We start from the raw sequence: 18871 nt of genomic DNA, 5'->3' as shown, positions 1-18871 counted from the left end.
AGATATTTCTTCTTCTTGTTGTTCTTCTTCTGCACAGCTAAGCTGGAAGTGGCATTTGCAGCGCGCAATAGTGCAGAGTTATCTCAAAGAAAGGGGCCACGGTGTTTCTGTATCTCTATTATGTTGGTGCGGCTTCGGAACTTTTAAATATCTTGATATATCTCGAGAACTACGCCTCTGATCGAAAAATATCATAGAACATAAAAAGTAGGAAACTTAATTCTCTACAAAAAACGTCTCTTAACATTTTGCCATAGCTCGCTTCGTTTCCGAGATATTTGCAGATTTATCTCAAGGGAAGGGGCCTGACGGACATATTTCGAGATATTTCTTCTTCTTGTTGTTCTTCTTCTGCACAGCTAAGCTGGAAGTGGCATTTGCAGCGCGCAATAGTGCAGAGTTATCTCAAAGAAAGGGGCCACGGTGTTTCTGTATCTCTATTATGTTGGTGCGGCTTCGGAACTTTTAAATATCTTGATATATCTCGAGAACTACGCATCTGATCAATAAATATCATACTACATAAAAAGTAGGAAACTTTATTCTCTACAAGAAAGGTCTCTAAACATTTTGCCATAGCTCGCTTCGTTTCCGAGATATTTGCAGATTTATCTCAAGGGAAGGGGCCTGACGGACATATTTCGAGATATTTCTTCTTCTTGTTGTTCTTCTTCTGCACAGCTAAGCTGGAAGTGGCATTTGCAGCGCGCAATAGTGCAGAGTTATCTCAAAGAAAGGGGCCACGGTGTTTCTGTATCTCTATTATGTTGGTGCGGCTTCGGAACTTTTAAATATCTTAATATATCTCGAGAACTACGCCTCTGATCGAAAAATATCATAGAACATAAAAAGTAGGAAACTTAATTCTCTACAAAAAATGTCTCTTAACATTTTGCCATAGCTCGCTTCGTTTCCGAGATATTTGCAGATTTATCTCAAGGGAAGGGGCCTGACGGACATACTTCGAGATGTTTCTTCTTCTTGTTGTTCTTCTTCTGCACAGCTAAGCTGGAAGTGGCATTTGCAGCTCGCAATAGTGCAGAGTTATCTCAAAGAAAGAGGCCACGGTGTTTCTGTACCTCTATTATGTGGGTGCAGCTTCGGAACTTTTAAATATCTTGATATATCTCGAGAACTACGCATCTGATCAAAAAATATCATCGAACATAAAAAGTAGGAAACTTAATTCTCTATAAAAAAGGTCTCTTAACATTTTGCCATAGCTCGCTTCGTTTCCGAGATATTTGCAGATTTATCTCAATGGAAGGGGCCTGACGGGCATATTTCGAGATATTTCTTCTTCTTGTTGTTCTTCTTCTGCACAGCTAAGCTGGAAGTGGCATTTGCAGCGCGCAATAGTGCAGAGTTGTCTCAAAGAAAGGGGCCACGGTGTTTCTGTATCTATATTATGTTGGTGCGGCTTCGGAACTTTTAAATATCTTGATATATCTCGAGAACTACGCATCCGATCAAAAAATATCATAGAACATAAAAAGTAGGAAACTTAATTCTCTACAAAAGAGGTCTCTTAACATTTTGCCATAGCTCGCTTCGTTTCCGAGATATTTGCAGATTTATCTCAATGGAAGGGGTCTGACGGACATATTTCGAGATATTTCTTCTTCTTGTTGTTCTTCTTCTGCACAGCTAAGCTGGAAGTGGTATTTGCAGCTCGCAGTAGTGCAGAGTTATCTCAAAGAAAGGGGCCACGGTGTTTCTGTATCTCTATTAGGTTGGTGCGGCTTCGGAACTTTTAAATATCTTGATATATCTCGAGAACTACGCATCTGATCAAAAAATATCATAGAACATAAAAAGTAGGAAACTTAATTCTCTACAAAAAAGGTCTCTTAACATTTTGCCATAGCTCGCTTCGTTTCCGAGATATTTGCAGATTTATCTCAATGGAAGGGGCCTGACGGACATATTTCGAGATATTTCTTCTTCTTGTTGTTCTTCTTCTGCACAGCTAAGCTGGGAGTGGCATTTGCAGCTCGCAATAGGGCAGAGTTATCTCAAAGAAAGGGGCCACGGTGTTTCTGTATCTCTATTATGTTGGTGCGGCTTCGGAACTTTTAAATATCTTGATATATCTCGAGAACAACGCATCTGATCAAAAAATATCATAGAACATAAAAAGTAGGAAACTTAATTCTCTACAAAAAAGGTCTCTTAACATTTTGCCATAGCTCGCTTCGTTTCCGAGATATTTGCAGATTTATCTCAATGGAAGGGGCCTGACGGGCATATTTCGAGATATTTCTTCTTCTTGTTGTTCTTCTTCTGCACAGTTAAGCTGGAAGTGGCATTTGCAGCGCGCAATAGTGCAGAGTTGTCTCAAAGAAAGGGGCCACGGTGTTTCTGTATCTATATTATGTTGGTGCGGCTTCGGAACTTTTAAATATCTTGATATATCTCGAGAACTACGCATCTGATCAAAAAATATCATACTACATAAAAAGTAGGAAACTTAATTCTCTACAAGAAAGGTCTCTAAACATTTTGCCATAACTCGCTTCGTTTCCGAGATATTTGCAGATTTATCTCAAGGGAAGGGGCCTGACGGACATATTTCGAGATGTTTCTTCTTCTTGTTGTTCTTCTTCTGCACAGCTAAGCTGGAAGTGGCATTTGCAGCTCGCAATAGTGCAGAGTTATCTCAAAGAAAGAGGCCACGGTGTTTCTGTACCTCTATTATGTGGGTGCAGCTTCGGAACTTTTAAATATCTTGATATATCTCGAGAACTACGCATCTGATCAAAAAGTATCATCGAACATAAAAAGTAGGAAACTTAATTCTCTACAAAAAAGGTCTCTCAACATTTTGCCATAGCTCGCTTCGTTTCCGAGATATTTGCAGATATATCTCAAGGGAAGGGGCCTGACAGACATATTTCGAGATATTTCTTCTTCTTGTTGTTCTGCTTCTGCACAGCTAAGCTGGAAGTGGCATTTGCAGCTCGCAGTAGTGCAGAGTTATCTCAAAGAAAGGGGCCACGGTGTTTCTGTATCTCTATTATGTTGGTGCGGCTTCGGAACTTTTAAATATCTTGATATATCTCGAGAACTACGCATGTGATCAAAAAATATCATAGAACATAAAAAGTAGGAAACTTAATTCTCTACAAAAAAGGTCTCTTAACATTTTGCCATAGCTCGCTTCGTTTCCGAGATATTTGCAGATTTATCTCAATGGAAGGGGCCTGACGGGCATATTTCGAGATATTTCTTCTTCTTGTTGTTCTTCTTCTGCACAGCTAAGCTGGAAGTGGCATTTGCAGCGCGCAATAGTGCAGAGTTATCTCAAAGAAAGGGGCCACGGTGTTTCTGTATCTCTATTATGTTGGTGCGGCTTCGGAACTTTTAAATATCTTGATATATCTCGAGAACTACGCATCCGATCGAAAAATATCATAGAACGTAAAAAGTAGGAAACTTAATTCTCTACAAAAAAGGTCTCTTAACATTTTGCCATAGCTCGCTTCGTTTCCGAGATATTTGCAGATATATCTCAAGGGAAGGGGCCTGACGGACATATTTCGAGATATTTCTTCTTCTTGTTGTTCTTCTTCTGCACAGCTAAGCTGGGAGTGGCATTTGCAGCTCGCAATAGTGCAGAGTTATCTCAAAGAAAGGGGCCACGGTGTTTCTGTATCTCTATTATGTTGGTGCGGCTTCGGAACTTTTAAATATCTCGATATATCTCGAAAACTACGCTTCTGATCAAAAAATATCATAGAACATAAATTGTAGGAAACATAATTCTCTACAAAAAAGGTCTCTTAACATTTTGCCATAGCTCGCTTCGTTTCCGAGATATTTGCAGATATATCTCAAGGGAAGGGGCCTGACGGACATATTTCGAGATATTTCTTCTTCTTGTTGTTCTTCTTCTGCACAGCTAAGCTGGAAGTGGCATTTGCGGCTCGCACTAGTGCAGAGTTATCTCAAAGAAAGGGCCCACGGTGCTTCTGTATCTCTATTATGTTGGTGCGGCTTCGGAACTTTTAAATATCTTGATATATCTCGAGAACTACGCATGTGATCAAAAAATATCATAGAACATAAAAAGTAGGAAACTTAATTCTCTACAAAAAAGGTCTCTTAACATTTTGCCATAGCTCGCTTCGTTTCCGAGATATTTGCAGATTTATCTCAATGGAAGGGGCCTGACGGGCATATTTCGAGATATTTCTTCTTCTTGTTGTTCTTCTTCTGCACAGCTAAGCTGGAAGTGGCATTTGCAGCGCGCAATAGTGCAGAGTTATCTCAAAGAAAGGGGCCACGGTGTTTCTGTATCTCTATTATGTTGGTGCGGCTTCGGAACTTTTAAATATCTTGATATATCTCGAGAACTACGCATCCGATCGAAAAATATCATAGAACGTAAAAAGTAGGAAACTTAATTCTCTACAAAAAAGGTCTCTTAACATTTTGCCATAGCTCGCTTCGTTTCCGAGATATTTGCAGATATATCTCAAGGGAAGGGGCCTGACGGACATATTTCGAGATATTTCTTCTTCTTGTTGTTCTTCTTCTGCACAGCTAAGCTGGGAGTGGCATTTGCAGCTCGCAATAGTGCAGAGTTATCTCAAAGAAAGGGGCCACGGTGTTTCTGTATCTCTATTATGTTGGTGCGGCTTCGGAACTTTTAAATATCTCGATATATCTCGAAAACTACGCTTCTGATCAAAAAATATCATAGAACATAAATTGTAGGAAACATAATTCTCTACAAAAAAGGTCTCTTAACATTTTGCCATAGCTCGCTTCGTTTCCGAGATATTTGCAGATATATCTCAAGGGAAGGGGCCTGACGGACATATTTCGAGATATTTCTTCTTCTTGTTGTTCTTCTTCTGCACAGCTAAGCTGGAAGTGGCATTTGCGGCTCGCACTAGTGCAGAGTTATCTCAAAGAAAGGGCCCACGGTGCTTCTGTATCTCTATTATGTTGGTGCGGCTTCGGAACTTTTAAATATCTCGATATATCTCGAGAACTACGCATCTGATCAAAAAATATCATAGAACATAAAAAGTAGGAAACTTAATTCTCTACAAAAAATGTCTCTTAACATTTTGCCATAGCTCGCTTCGTTTCCGAGATATTTGCAGATATATCTCAAGGGAAGGGGCCTGACGGACATATTTCGAGATATTTCTTCTTCTTGTTGTTCTTCTTCTGCACAGCTAAGCTGGAAGTGGCATTTACAGCTCGCAATAGTGCAGAGTTATCTCAAAGAAAGGGGCCACGGTGTTTCTGTATCTCTATTATGTTGGTGCGGCTTCGGAACTTTTAAATATCTTGATATATCTCGAGAACTACGCCTCTGATCGAAAAATATCATAGAACATAAAAAGTAGCAAACTTAATTCTCTACAAAAAACGTCTCTTAACATTTTGCCATAGCTCGCTTCGTTTCCGAGATATTTGCAGATTTATCTCAAGGGAAGGGGCCTGACGGACATATTTCGAGATATTTCTTCTTCTTGTTGTTCTTCTTCTGCACAGCTAAGCTGGAAGTGGCATTTGCAGCGCGCAATAGTGCAGAGTTATCTCAAAGAAAGGGGCCACGGTGTTTCTGTATCTCTATTATGTTGGTGCGGCTTCGGAACTTTTAAATATCTTGATATATCTCGAGAACTACGCCTCTGATCGAAAAATATCATAGAACATAAAAAGTAGGAAACTTAATTCTCTACAAAAAACGTCTCTTAACATTTTGCCATAGCTCGCTTCGTTTCCGAGATATTTGCAGATTTATCTCAAGGGAAGGGGCCTGACGGACATATTTCGAGATATTTCTTCTTCTTGTTGTTCTTCTTCTGCACAGCTAAGCTGGAAGTGGCATTTGCAGCGCGCAATAGTGCAGAGTTATCTCAAAGAAAGGGGCCACGGTGTTTCTGTATCTCTATTATGTTGGTGCGGCTTCGGAACTTTTAAATATCTTGATATATCTCGAGAACTACGCATCTGATCAAAAAATATCATACTACATAAAAAGTAGGAAACTTAATTCTCTACAAGAAAGGTCTCTAAACATTTTGCCATAGCTCGCTTCGTTTCCGAGATATTTGCAGATTTATCTCAAGGGAAGGGGCCTGACGGACATATTTCGAGATATTTCTTCTTCTTGTTGTTCTTCTTCTGCACAGCTAAGCTGGGAGTGGCATTTGCAGCACGCAATAGTGCAGAGTTATCTCAAAGAAAGAGGCCACGGTGTTTCTGTAGCTCTATTATGTGGGTGCAGCTTCGGAACTTTTAAATATCTTGATATATCTCGAGAACTACGCATCTGATCAAAAAATATCATCGAACATAAAAAGTAGGAAACTTAATTCTCTACAAAAAAGGTCTCTTAACATTTTGCCATAGCTCGCTTCGTTTCCGAGATATTTGCAGATTTATCTCAATGGAAGAGGCCTGACGGGCATATTTCGAGATATTTCTTCTTCTTGTTGTTCTTCTTCTGCACAGCTAAGCTGGAAGTGGCATTTGCAGCGCGCAATAGTGCAGAGTTATCTCAAAGAAAGGGGCCACGGTGTTTCTGTACCTCTATTATGTTGGTGCAGCTTCGGAGCTTTTAAATATCTTGATATATCTCGAGAACTACGCATCTGATCAAAAAATATCATAGAACATAAAAAGTAGGAAACCTAATTCTTTACAAAAAAGGTCTCTTAACGTTTTGCAATAGCTCGCTTCGTTTCCGAGATATTTGCAGATTTATCTCAAGGGAGGGGTCCTGACGGACATACTTCGAGATATTTCTTCTTCTTGTTGTTCTTCTTCTGCACAGCTAAACTGGAAGTGGCATTTCCAGCTCGCAATAGTGCAGAGTTATCCCAAAGAAAGGGGCCACGCTGTTTCTGTATCTCTATTATGTTGGTGCGGCTTCGGAACTTTTAAATATCTCGATATATCTCCAAAACTACGCTTCTGATCAAAAAATATCATAGAACATAAATTGTAGGAAACATAATTCTCTACAAAAAAGGTCTCTTAACATTTTGCCATAGCTCGCTTCGTTTCCGAGATATTTGCAGATTTATCTCAAGGGAAGGGGCCTGACGGACATATTTCGAGATATTTCTTCTTCTTGTTGTTCTTCTTCTGCACAGCTAAGCTGGGAGTGGCATTTGCAGCACGCAATAGTGCAGAGTTATCTCAAAGAAAGAGGCCACGGTGTTTCTGTAGCTCTATTATGTGGGTGCAGCTTCGGAACTTTTAAATATCTTGATATATCTCGAGAACTACGCATCTGATCAAAAAATATCATCGAACATAAAAAGTAGGAAACTTAATTCTCTACAAAAAAGGTCTCTTAACATTTTGCCATAGCTCGCTTCGTTTCCGAGATATTTGCAGATTTATCTCAATGGAAGAGGCCTGACGGGCATATTTCGAGATATTTCTTCTTCTTGTTGTTCTTCTTCTGCACAGCTAAGCTGGAAGTGGCATTTGCAGCGCGCAATAGTGCAGAGTTATCTCAAAGAAAGGGGCCACGGTGTTTCTGTACCTCTATTATGTTGGTGCAGCTTCGGAGCTTTTAAATATCTTGATATATCTCGAGAACTACGCATCTGATCAAAAAATATCATAGAACATAAAAAGTAGGAAACCTAATTCTTTACAAAAAAGGTCTCTTAACGTTTTGCAATAGCTCGCTTCGTTTCCGAGATATTTGCAGATTTATCTCAAGGGAGGGGTCCTGACGGACATACTTCGAGATATTTCTTCTTCTTGTTGTTCTTCTTCTGCACAGCTAAACTGGAAGTGGCATTCCCAGCTCGCAATAGTGCAGAGTTATCCCAAAGAAAGGGGCCACGCTGTTTCTGTATCTCTATTATGTTGGTGCGGCTTCGGAACTTTTAAATATCTCGATATATCTCCAAAACTACGCTTCTGATCAAAAAATATCATAGAACATAAATTGTAGGAAACATAATTCTCTACAAAAAAGGTCTCTTAACATTTTGCCATAGCTCGCTTCGTTTCCGAGATATTTGCAGATTTATCTCAAGGGAAGGGTCCTGATGGACATATTTCGAGATATTTCTTCTTCTTGTTGTACTTCTTCTGCACAGCTAAACTGGAAGTGGCATTTCCAGCTCGCAATCGTGCAGAGTTATCTCAAAGAAAGGGGCCACGGTGTTTCTGTATCTCTATTATGTTGGTGCGGCTTCGGAACTTTTAAATATCTTGATATATCTCGAGAACTACGCCTCTGATCGAAAAATATCATGGAACATAAAAAGTAGGAAACTTAATTCTCTACAAAAAAGGTCTCTTAACATTTTGCCATAGCTCGCTTCGTTTCCGAGATATTTGCAGATTTATCTCAAGGGAAGGGGCCTGACGGACATATTTCGAGATATTTCTTCTTCTTGTTGTTCTTCTTCTGCACAGCTAAGCTGGAAGTGGCATTTGCAGGTCGCAATAGTGCAGAGTTATCTCAAAGAAAAGGGCCACGGTGTTTCTGTATCTCTATTATGTTGGTGCGGCTTCGGAACTTTTAAATATCTCGATATATCTCGAAAACTACGCTTCTGATCAAAAAATATCGGAGAACGTAAATTGTAGGAAAGATAATTCTGTACAAAAAAGGTCTCTTAACATTTTGCCATAGCTCGCTTCGTTTCCGAGATATTTGCAGATTTATCTCAAGGGAACGGGCCTGACGGACATATTTCGAGATATTTCTTCTTCTTGTTGTTCTTCTTCTGCACAGCTAAGCTGGAAGTGGCATTTGCAGCTCGCAATAGTGCAGAGTTATCTCAAAGAAAGGGGCCACGGTGTTTCTGTATCTCTATTATGTTGATGCGGCTTCGGAACTTTTAAATATCTTGATATATCTCGAGAACTACGCATCTGATCAAAAAATATCGTAGAACATAAAAAGTAGGAAACTTAATTCTCTACAAATAAGGTCTCTTAACATTTTGCCATAGCTCACTTGGTTTCCGAGATATTTGCAGATTTATCTCAAGGGAAGGGGCCTGACGGACATATTTCGAGATATTTCTTCTTCTTGTTGTTCTTCTTCTGCACAGCTAAGCTGGAAGTGGCATTTGCAGCGCGCAATAGTGCAGAGTTATCTCAAAGAAAGGGGCCACGGTGTTTCTGTATCTCTATTATGTTGGTGCGGCTTCGGAACTTTTAAATATCTTGATATATCTCGAGAACTACGCCTCTGATCGAAAAATATCATAGAACATAAAAAGTAGGAAACTTAATTCTCTACAAAAAAGGTCTCTTAACATTTTCCCATAGCTGGCATCGTTTCCGAGATATTTGCAGATTTAGCTCAAGGGAAGGGGCCTGACGGACATATTCCGAGATATTTCTTCTTCTTGTTGTTCCTCTTCTGCACAGCTAAGCTGGAAGTGGCATTTGCAGGTCGCAATAGTGCAGAGTTATCTCAAAGAAAGGGGCCACGGTGTTTCTGTATCTCTATTATGTTGGTGCGGCTTCGGAACTTTTAAATATCTTGATATATCTCGAGAACTACGCATCCGATCAAAAAATATCATAGAACATAAATTGTAGAAAACATAATTCTCTACAAAAAAGGTCTCTTAACATTTTGCCATAGCTCGCTTCGTTTCCGAGATATTTGCAGATATATCTCAAGGGAAGGGGCCTGACGGACATATTTCGAGATATTTCTTCTTCTTGTTGTTCTTCTTCTGCACAGCTAAGCTGGAAGTGGCATTTACAGCTCGGAATAGTGCAGAGTTATCTCAAAGAAAGGGGCCACGGTGTTTCTGTATCTCTATTATGTTGGTGCGGCTTCGGAACTTTTAAATATCTTGATATATCTCGAGAACTACGCATCTGATCAAAAAATATCATAGAACATAAAAAGTAGGAAACTTAATTCTCTACAAAAAACGTCTCTTAACATTTTGCCATAGCTCGCTTCGTTTCCGAGATATTTGCAGATTTATCTCAAGGGAAGGGGCCAGACGGACATATTTCGAGATATTTCTTCTTCTTGTTGTTCTTCTTCTGCACAGCTCAGCTGGAAGTGGCATTTGCGGCTCGCACTAGTGCAGAGTTATCTCAAAGAAAGGGGCCACGGTGTTTCTGTATCCCTATTATGTTGGTGCGGCTTCGGAACTTTTAAATATCTCGATATATCTCGAGAACTACGCTTCTGATCAAAAAATATCATAGAACATAAATTGTAGGAAACATAATTCTCTACAAAAAACGTCTCTTAACATTCTGCCATAGCTCGCTTCGTTTCCGAGATATTTGCAGATTTATCTCAAGGGAAGGGGCCTGACGGACATATTTCGAGATATTTCTTCTTCTTGTAGTTCTTCTTCTGCACAGCTAAGCTGGAAGTGGCATTTACAGCTCGCACTAGTGCAGAGTTATCTCAAAGAAAGGGGCCACGGTGTTTCTGTATCCCTATTATGTTGGTGCGGCTTCGGAACTTTTAAATATCTCGATATATCTCGAGAACTACGCTTCTGATCAAAATATATCATAGAACATAAATTGTAGGAAACATAATTCTCTACAAAAAAGGTCTCTTAACATTTTGCCATAGCTCGCTTCGTTTCCGAGATATTTGCAGATTCATCTCAAGGGAAGGGGTCTGACGGACATATTTCGAGATATTTCTTCTTCTTGTTGTTCTTCTTCTGCACAGCTAAACTGGAAGTGGCATTTCCAGCTCGCAATCGTGCAGAGTTATCTCAAAGAAAGGGGCCACGGTGTTTCTGTATCTCTATTATGTTGGTGCGGCTTCGGAACTTTTAAATATCTTGATATATCTCGAGAACTACGCCTCTGATCTAAAAATATCATAGAACATAAAAAGTAGGAAACTTAATTCTCTACAAAAACGGTCTCTTAACATTTTGCCATAGCTCGCTTCGTTTCCGAGATATTTGCAGATTTATCTCAAGGGAAGGGGCCTGACGGACATATTTCGAGATATTTCTTCTTCTTGTTGTTCTTCTTCTGCACAGCTAAGCTGGAAGTGGCATTTGCAGCGCGCAATAGTGCAGAGTTGTCTCAAAGAAAGGGGCCACGGTGTTTCTGTATCTATATTATGTTGGTGCGGCTTCGGAACTTTTAAATATCTTGATATATCTCGAGAACTACGCATCCGATCAAAAAATATCATAGAACGTAAAAAGTAGGAAACTTAATTCTCTACAAAAAAGGTCTCTCAACATTTTGCCATAGCTCGTTTCGTTTCCGAGATATTTGCAGATATATCTCAAGGGAAGGGGCCTGACAGACATATTTCGAGATATTTCTTCTTCTTGTTGTTCTTCTTCTGCACAGCTAAGCTGGAAGTGGCATTTGCAGCTCGCAATAGTGCAGAGTTATCTCAAAGAAAGGGGCCACGGTGTTTCTGTATCTCTATTATGTTGGTGCGGCTTCGGAACTTTTAAATATCTTGATATATCTCGAGAACAACGCATCTGATCAAAAAATATCATCGAACATAAAAAGTAGGAAACTTAATTCTCTACAAAAAAGGTCTCTTAACATTTTGCCATAGCTCGCTGCGTTTCCGAGATATTTGCAGATTTATCTCAAGGGAAGGGGTCTGACGGACATATTTCGAGATATTTCTTCTTCTTGTTGTTCTTCTTCTGCACAGCTAAGCTGGAAGTGGCATTTGCAGCTCGCAGTAGTGCAGAGTTATCTCAAAGAAAGGGGCCACGGTGTTTCTGTATCTCTATTATGTTGGTGCGGCTTCGGAACTTTTAAATATCTTGATATATCTCGAGAACTACGCTTCTGATCAAAAAATATCATAGAACGTAAATTGTAGGAAACATTATTCTCTACAAAAAAGGTCTCTTAACATTTTGCCATAGCTCGCTTCGTTTCCGAGATATTTGCAGATTTATCTCAAGGGAAGGGGCCTGACGGACATATTTCGAGATATTTCTTCTTCTTGTTGTTCTTCTTCTGCACAGCTAAGCTGGAAGTGGCATTTGCAGGTCGCAATAGTGCAGACTTATCTCAAAGAAAAGGGCCACGGTGTTTCTGTATCTCTATTATGTTGGTGCGGCTTCGGAACTTTTAAATATCTCGATATATCTCGAAAACTACGCTTCTGATCAAAAAATATCGGAGAACGTAAATTGTAGGAAAGATAATTCTGTACAAAAAAGGTCTCTTAACATTTTGCCATAGCTCGCTTCGTTTCCGAGATATTTGCAGATTTATCTCAAGGGAACGGGCCTGACGGACATATTTCGAGATATTTCTTCTTCTTGTTGTTCTTCTTCTGCACAGCTAAGCTGGAAGTGGCATTTGCAGCTCGCAATAGTGCAGAGTTATCTCAAAGAAAGGGGCCACGGTGTTTCTGTATCTCTATTATGTTGATGCGGCTTCGGAACTTTTAAATATCTTGATATATCTCGAGAACTACGCATCTGATCAAAAAATATCGTAGAACATAAAAAGTAGGAAACTTAATTCTCTACAAATAAGGTCTCTTAACATTTTGCCATAGCTCACTTGGTTTCCGAGATATTTGCAGATTTATCTCAAGGGAAGGGGCCTGACGGACATATTTCGAGATATTTCTTCTTCTTGTTGTTCTTCTTCTGCACAGCTAAGCTGGAAGTGGCATTTGCAGCTCGCAATTGTGCAGAGTTATCTCAAAGAAAGGGGCCACGGTGTTTCTGTATCTCTATTATGTTGGTGCGGCTTCGGAACTTTTAAATATCTCGATATATCTCGAAGACTACGCTTCTGATCTAAAATATCATACAACATAAATTGTAGGAAGCATAATTCTCTACAAAAAAGGTCTCTTAACATTTTGCCATAGCTCGCTTCGTTTCCGAGATATTTGCAGATATATCTCAAGGGAAGGGGCCTGACGGACATATTTCGAGATACTTCTTCTTCTTGTTGTTCTTCTTCTGCACAGCTAAGCTGGAAGTGGCATTTACAGCTCGCAATAGTGCAGAGTTATCTCAAAGAAAGGGGCCACGGTGTTTCTGTATCTCTATTATGTTGGTGCGGCTTCGGAACTTTTAAATATCTTGATATATCTCGAGAACTACGCATCTGATCAAAAAATATCATAGAACATGAAAAGTAGGAAACTTAATTCTCTACAAAAAAGGTCTCTTAACATTTTGCCATAGCTCTCTTCGTTTCCGAGATATTTGCAGATTTATCTCAAGGGAAGGGGCCTGACGGACATATTTCGAGATATTTCTTCTTCTTGTTGTTCTTCTTCTGCACAGCTAAGCTGGAAGTGGCATTTGCAGCTCGCAATAGTGCAGAGTTATCTCAAAGAAAGGGGCCACGGTGTTTCTGTATCTCTATTATGTTGGTGCGGCTTCGGAACTTTTAAATATCTTGATATATCTCGAGAACTACGCATCTGATCAAAAAATATCATAGAACATGAAAAGTAGGAAACCTAATTCTCTACAAAAAAGGTCTCTTAACATTTTGCCATAGCTCGCTTCGTTTCCGAGATACTTGCCGATGTATCTCAAGGGAAGGGGCCTGACGGACATATTTCGAGATATTTCTTCTTCTTGTTGTTCTTCTTCTGCACAGCTAAGCTGGAAGTGGCATTTGCAGCTCGCAATTGTGCAGAGTTATCTCAAAGAAAGGGGCCACGGTGTTTCTGTATCTCTATTATGTTGGTGCGGCTTCGGAACTTTTAAATATCTTGGTATATCTCGAGAACTACGCATCTGATCAAAAAATATCATAGAACATAAAAAGTAGGAAACATAATTCTCTACAAAAAAGGTCTCTTAACATTTTGCCATAGCTCGCTTCGTTTCCGAGATATTTGCAGATATATCTCAAGGGAAGGGGCCTAACGGACATATTTCCAGATATTTCTTCTTCTTGTTGTTCTTCTTCTGCACAGCTAAGCTGGAAGTGGCATTTGCGGCTCGCACTAGTGCAGAGTTATCTCAAAGAAAGGGGCCACGGTGTTTCTGTATCTCTATTATGTTGGTGCAGCTTCAGAACTTTTAAATATCTTGATATATCTCGAGAACTACGCATCTGATCAAAAAATATCATGGAACATAAAAAGTAGAAAACTTAATTCTCTACAAGAAAGGTCTGTTAACATTTTACCATAGCTCGCTTCGTTTCCGAGATACTTGCCGATGTATCTCAAGGGAAGGGGCCTGACGGACATATTTCGAGATATTTCTTCTTCTTGTTGTTCTTCTTCTGCACAGCCAAGCTGGAAGTGGCATTTGCAGCTCGCAATTGTGCAGAGTTATCTCAAAGAAAGGGGCCACGGTGTTTCTGTATCTCTATTATGTTGGTGCGGCTTCGGAACTTTTAAATATCTTGGTATATCTCGAGAACTACGCATCTGATCAAAAAATATCATAGAACATAAAAAGTAGGAAACTTAATTCTCTACAAAAACGGTCTCTTAACATTTTGCCATAGCTCGCTTCGTTTCCGAGATATTTGCAGATTTATCTGAAGGGAAGGGGCCTAACGGACATATTTCGAGATATTTCTTCTTCTTGTTGTTCTTCTTCTGCACAGCTAAACTGGAAGTGGCATTTCCAGCTCGCAATAGTGCAGAGTTATCTCAAAGAAAGGGGCCACGGTGTTTCTGTATCTCTATTATGTTGGTGCGGCTTCGGAACTTTTAAATATCTTGATATATCTCGAGAACTACGCATCTGATCAAAAAATATCATAGAAGATAAAAAGTAGGAAACTTAATTCTCTGCAAAAAAGGTCTCTTAAGATTTTGCCATAGCTCGCTTCGTTTCCGAGATATTTGCAGATTTATCTCAAGGGAAGGGGCCTAACGGACATATTTCCAGATATTTCTTCTTCTGGTTGTTCTTCTTCTGCACAGCTAAGCTGGAAGTGGCATTTGCGGCTCGCACTAGTGCAGAGTTATCTCAAAGAAAGGGGCCACGGTGTTTCTGTATCTCTATTATGTTGGTGCAGCTTCAGAACTTTTAAATATCTTGATATATCTCGAGAACTACGCATCTGATCAAAAAATATCATGGAACATAAAAAGTAGAAAACTTAATTCTCTACAAAAAAGGTCTCTTAACATTTTGCCGTAGCTCGCTTCGTTTCCGAGATATTTGCAGATTTATCTCAAGGGAAGGGGCCTGACGGACATATTTCGAAATATTTCTTATTCTTGTTGTTCTTCTTCTGCACAGCTAAGCTGGAAGTGGCATTTGCAGCTCGCAATAGTGCAGAGTTATCTCAAAGAAAGGGGCCACGGTGTTTCTGTACCTCTATTATGTTGGTGCAGCTTCGGAGCTTTTAAATATCTTGATATATCTCGAGAACTACGCATCTGATCAAAAAATATCATAGAACATAAAAAGTAGGAAACCTAATTCTTTACAAAAAAGGTCTCTTAACGTTTTGCAATAGCTCGCTTCGTTTCCGAGATATTTGCAGATTTATCTCAAGGGAGGGGTCCTGACGGACATACTTCGAGATATTTCTTCTTCTTGTTGTTCTTCTTCTGCACAGCTAAACTGGAAGTGGCATTTCCAGCTCGCAATAGTGCAGAGTTATCCCAAAGAAAGGGGCCACGCTGTTTCTGTATCTCTATTATGTTGGTGCGGCTTCGGAACTTTTAAATATCTCGATATATCTCCAAAACTACGCCTCTGATCGAAAAATATCATGGAACATAAAAAGTAGGAAACTTAATTCTCTACAAAAAAGGTCTCTTAACATTTTGCCATAGCTCGCTTCGTTTCCGAGATATTTGCAGATTTATCTCAAGGGAAGGGGCCTGACGGACATATTTCGAGATATTTCTTCTTCTTGTTGTTCTTCTTCTGCACAGCTAAGCTGGAAGTGGCATTTGCAGGTCGCAATAGTGCAGACTTATCTCAAAGAAAAGGGCCACGGTGTTTCTGTATCTCTATTATGTTGGTGCGGCTTCGGAACTTTTAAATATCTCGATATATCTCGAAAACTACGCTTCTGATCAAAAAATATCGGAGAACGTAAATTGTAGGAAAGATAATTCTGTACAAAAAAGGTCTCTTAACATTTTGCCATAGCTCGCTTCGTTTCCGAGATATTTGCAGATTTATCTCAAGGGAACGGGCCTGACGGACATATTTCGAGATATTTCTTCTTCTTGTTGTTCTTCTTCTGCACAGCTAAGCTGGAAGTGGCATTTGCAGCTCGCAATAGTGCAGAGTTATCTCAAAGAAAGGGGCCACGGTGTTTCTGTATCTCTATTATGTTGATGCGGCTTCGGAACTTTTAAATATCTTGATATATCTCGAGAACTACGCATCTGATCAAAAAATATCGTAGAACATAAAAAGTAGGAAACTTAATTCTCTACAAATAAGGTCTCTTAACATTTTGCCATAGCTCACTTGGTTTCCGAGATATTTGCAGATTTATCTCAAGGGAAGGGGCCTGACGGACATATTTCGAGATATTTCTTCTTCTTGTTGTTCTTCTTCTGCACAGCTAAGCTGGAAGTGGCATTTGCAGCGTGCAATAGTGCAGAGTTATCTCAAAGAAAGGGGCCACGGTGTTTCTGTATCTCTATTATGTTGGTGCGGCTTCGGAACTTTTAAATATCTTGATATATCTCGAGGACTACGCCTCTGATCGAAAAATATCATAGAACATAAAAAGTAGGAAACTTAATTCTCTACAAAAAAGGTCTCTTAACATTTTCCCATAGCTGGCATCGTTTCCGAGATATTTGCAGATTTAGCTCAAGGGAAGGGGCCTGACGGACATATTCCGAGATATTTCTTCTTCTTGTTGTTCCTCTTCTGCACAGCTAAGCTGGAAGTGGCATTTGCAGGTCGCAATAGTGCAGAGTTATCTCAAAGAAAGGGGCCACGGTGTTTCTGTATCTCTATTATGTTGGTGCGGCTTCGGAACTTTTAAATATCTTGATATATCTCGAGAACTACGCATCCGATCAAAAAATATCATAGAACATAAATTGTAGAAAACATAATTCTCTACAAAAAAGGTCTCTTAACATTTTGCCATAGCTCGCTTCGTTTCCGAGATATTTGCAGATATATCTCAAGGGAAGGGGCCTGACGGACATATTTCGAGATATTTCTTCTTCTTGTTGTTCTTCTTCTGCACAGCTAAGCTGGAAGTGGCATTTACAGCTCGGAATAGTGCAGAGTTATCTCAAAGAAAGGGGCCACGGTGTTTCTGTATCTCTATTATGTTGGTGCGGCTTCGGAACTTTTAAATATCTTGATATATCTCGAGAACTACGCATCTGATCAAAAAATATCATAGCACATAAAAAGTAGGAAACTTAATTCTCTACAAAAAACGTCTCTTAACATTTTGCCATAGCTCGCTTCGTTTCCGAGATATTTGCAGATTTATCTCAAGGGAAGGGGCCAGACGGACATATTTCGAGATATTTCTTCTTCTTGTTGTTCTTCTTCTGCACAGCTCAGCTGGAAGTGGCATTTGCGGCTCGCACTAGTGCAGAGTTATCTCAAAGAAAGGGGCCACGGTGTTTCTGTATCCCTATTATGTTGGTGCGGCTTCGGAACTTTTAAATATCTCGATATATCTCGAGAACTACGCTTCTGATCAAAAAATATCATAGAACATAAATTGTAGGAAACATAATTCTCTACAAAAAACGTCTCTTAACATTCTGCCATAGCTCGCTTCGTTTCCGAGATATTTGCAGATTTATCTCAAGGGAAGGGGCCTGACGGACATATTTCGAGATATTTCTTCTTCTTGTTGTTCTTCTTCTGCACAGCTAAGCTGGAAGTGGCATTTACAGCTCGCACTAGTGCAGAGTTATCTCAAAGAAAGGGGCCACGGTGTTTCTGTATCCCTATTATGTTGGTGCGGCTTCGGAACTTTTAAATATCTCGATATATCTCGAGAACTACGCTTCTGATCAAAATATATCATAGAACATAAATTGTAGGAAACATAATTCTCTACAAAAAAGGTCTCTTAACATTTTGCCATAGCTCGCTTCGTTTCCGAGATATTTGCAGATTTATCTCAAGGGAAGGGGCCTAACGGACATATTTCGAGATATTTCTTCTTCTTGTTGTTCTTCTTCTGCACAGCTAAACTGGAAGTGGCATTTCCAGCTCGCAATAGTGCAGAGTTATCTCAAAGAGAGGGGCCACGGTGTTTCTGTATCTCTATTATTTTGGTGCGGCTTCGGAACTTTTAAATATCTTGATATATCTCGAGAACTACGCATCTGATCAAAAAATATCATAGAACATGAAAAGTAGGAAACTTAATTCTCTACAAAAAAGGTCTCTTAACATTTTGCCATAGCTCTCTTCGTTTCCGAGATATTTGCAGATTTATCTCAAGGGAAGGGGCCTGACGGACATATTTCGAGATATTTCTTCTTTTTGTTGTTCTTCTTCTGCACAGCTAAACTGGAAGTGGCATTTCCAGCTCGCAATAGTGCAGAGTTATCTCAAAGAAAGGGGCCACGGTGTTTCTGTATCTCTATTATGTTGGTGCGGCTTCGGAACTTTTAAATATCTCGATATATCTCGACCACTACGCTTCTGATCAAAAAATATCATAGAACATAAATTGTAGGAAACATAATTCTCGACAAAAAAGGTCTCTTAACATTTTGCCATAGCTCGCTTCCTTTCCGAGATATTTGCAGATATATCTCAAGGGAAGGAGCCTGACGGACATATTTCGAGATATTTCTTCTTCTTGTCGTTCTTCTTCTGCACAGCTAAGCTGGAAGTGGCATTTACAGCTCGCAATAGTGCAGAGTTATCTCAAAGAGAGGGGCCACGGTGTTTCTGTATCTCTATTATTTTGGTGCGGCTTCGGAACTTTTAAATATCTTGATATATCTCGAGAACTACGCATCTGATCAAAAAATATCATA

Source organism: Osmia lignaria, unplaced genomic scaffold (genome assembly GCF_051020975.1).
Source record: "Osmia lignaria lignaria isolate PbOS001 unplaced genomic scaffold, iyOsmLign1 scaffold0007, whole genome shotgun sequence".
NCBI lineage: Eukaryota > Metazoa > Arthropoda > Insecta > Hymenoptera > Megachilidae > Osmia > Osmia lignaria.
This window is presented reverse-complemented; position numbering follows the sequence as displayed.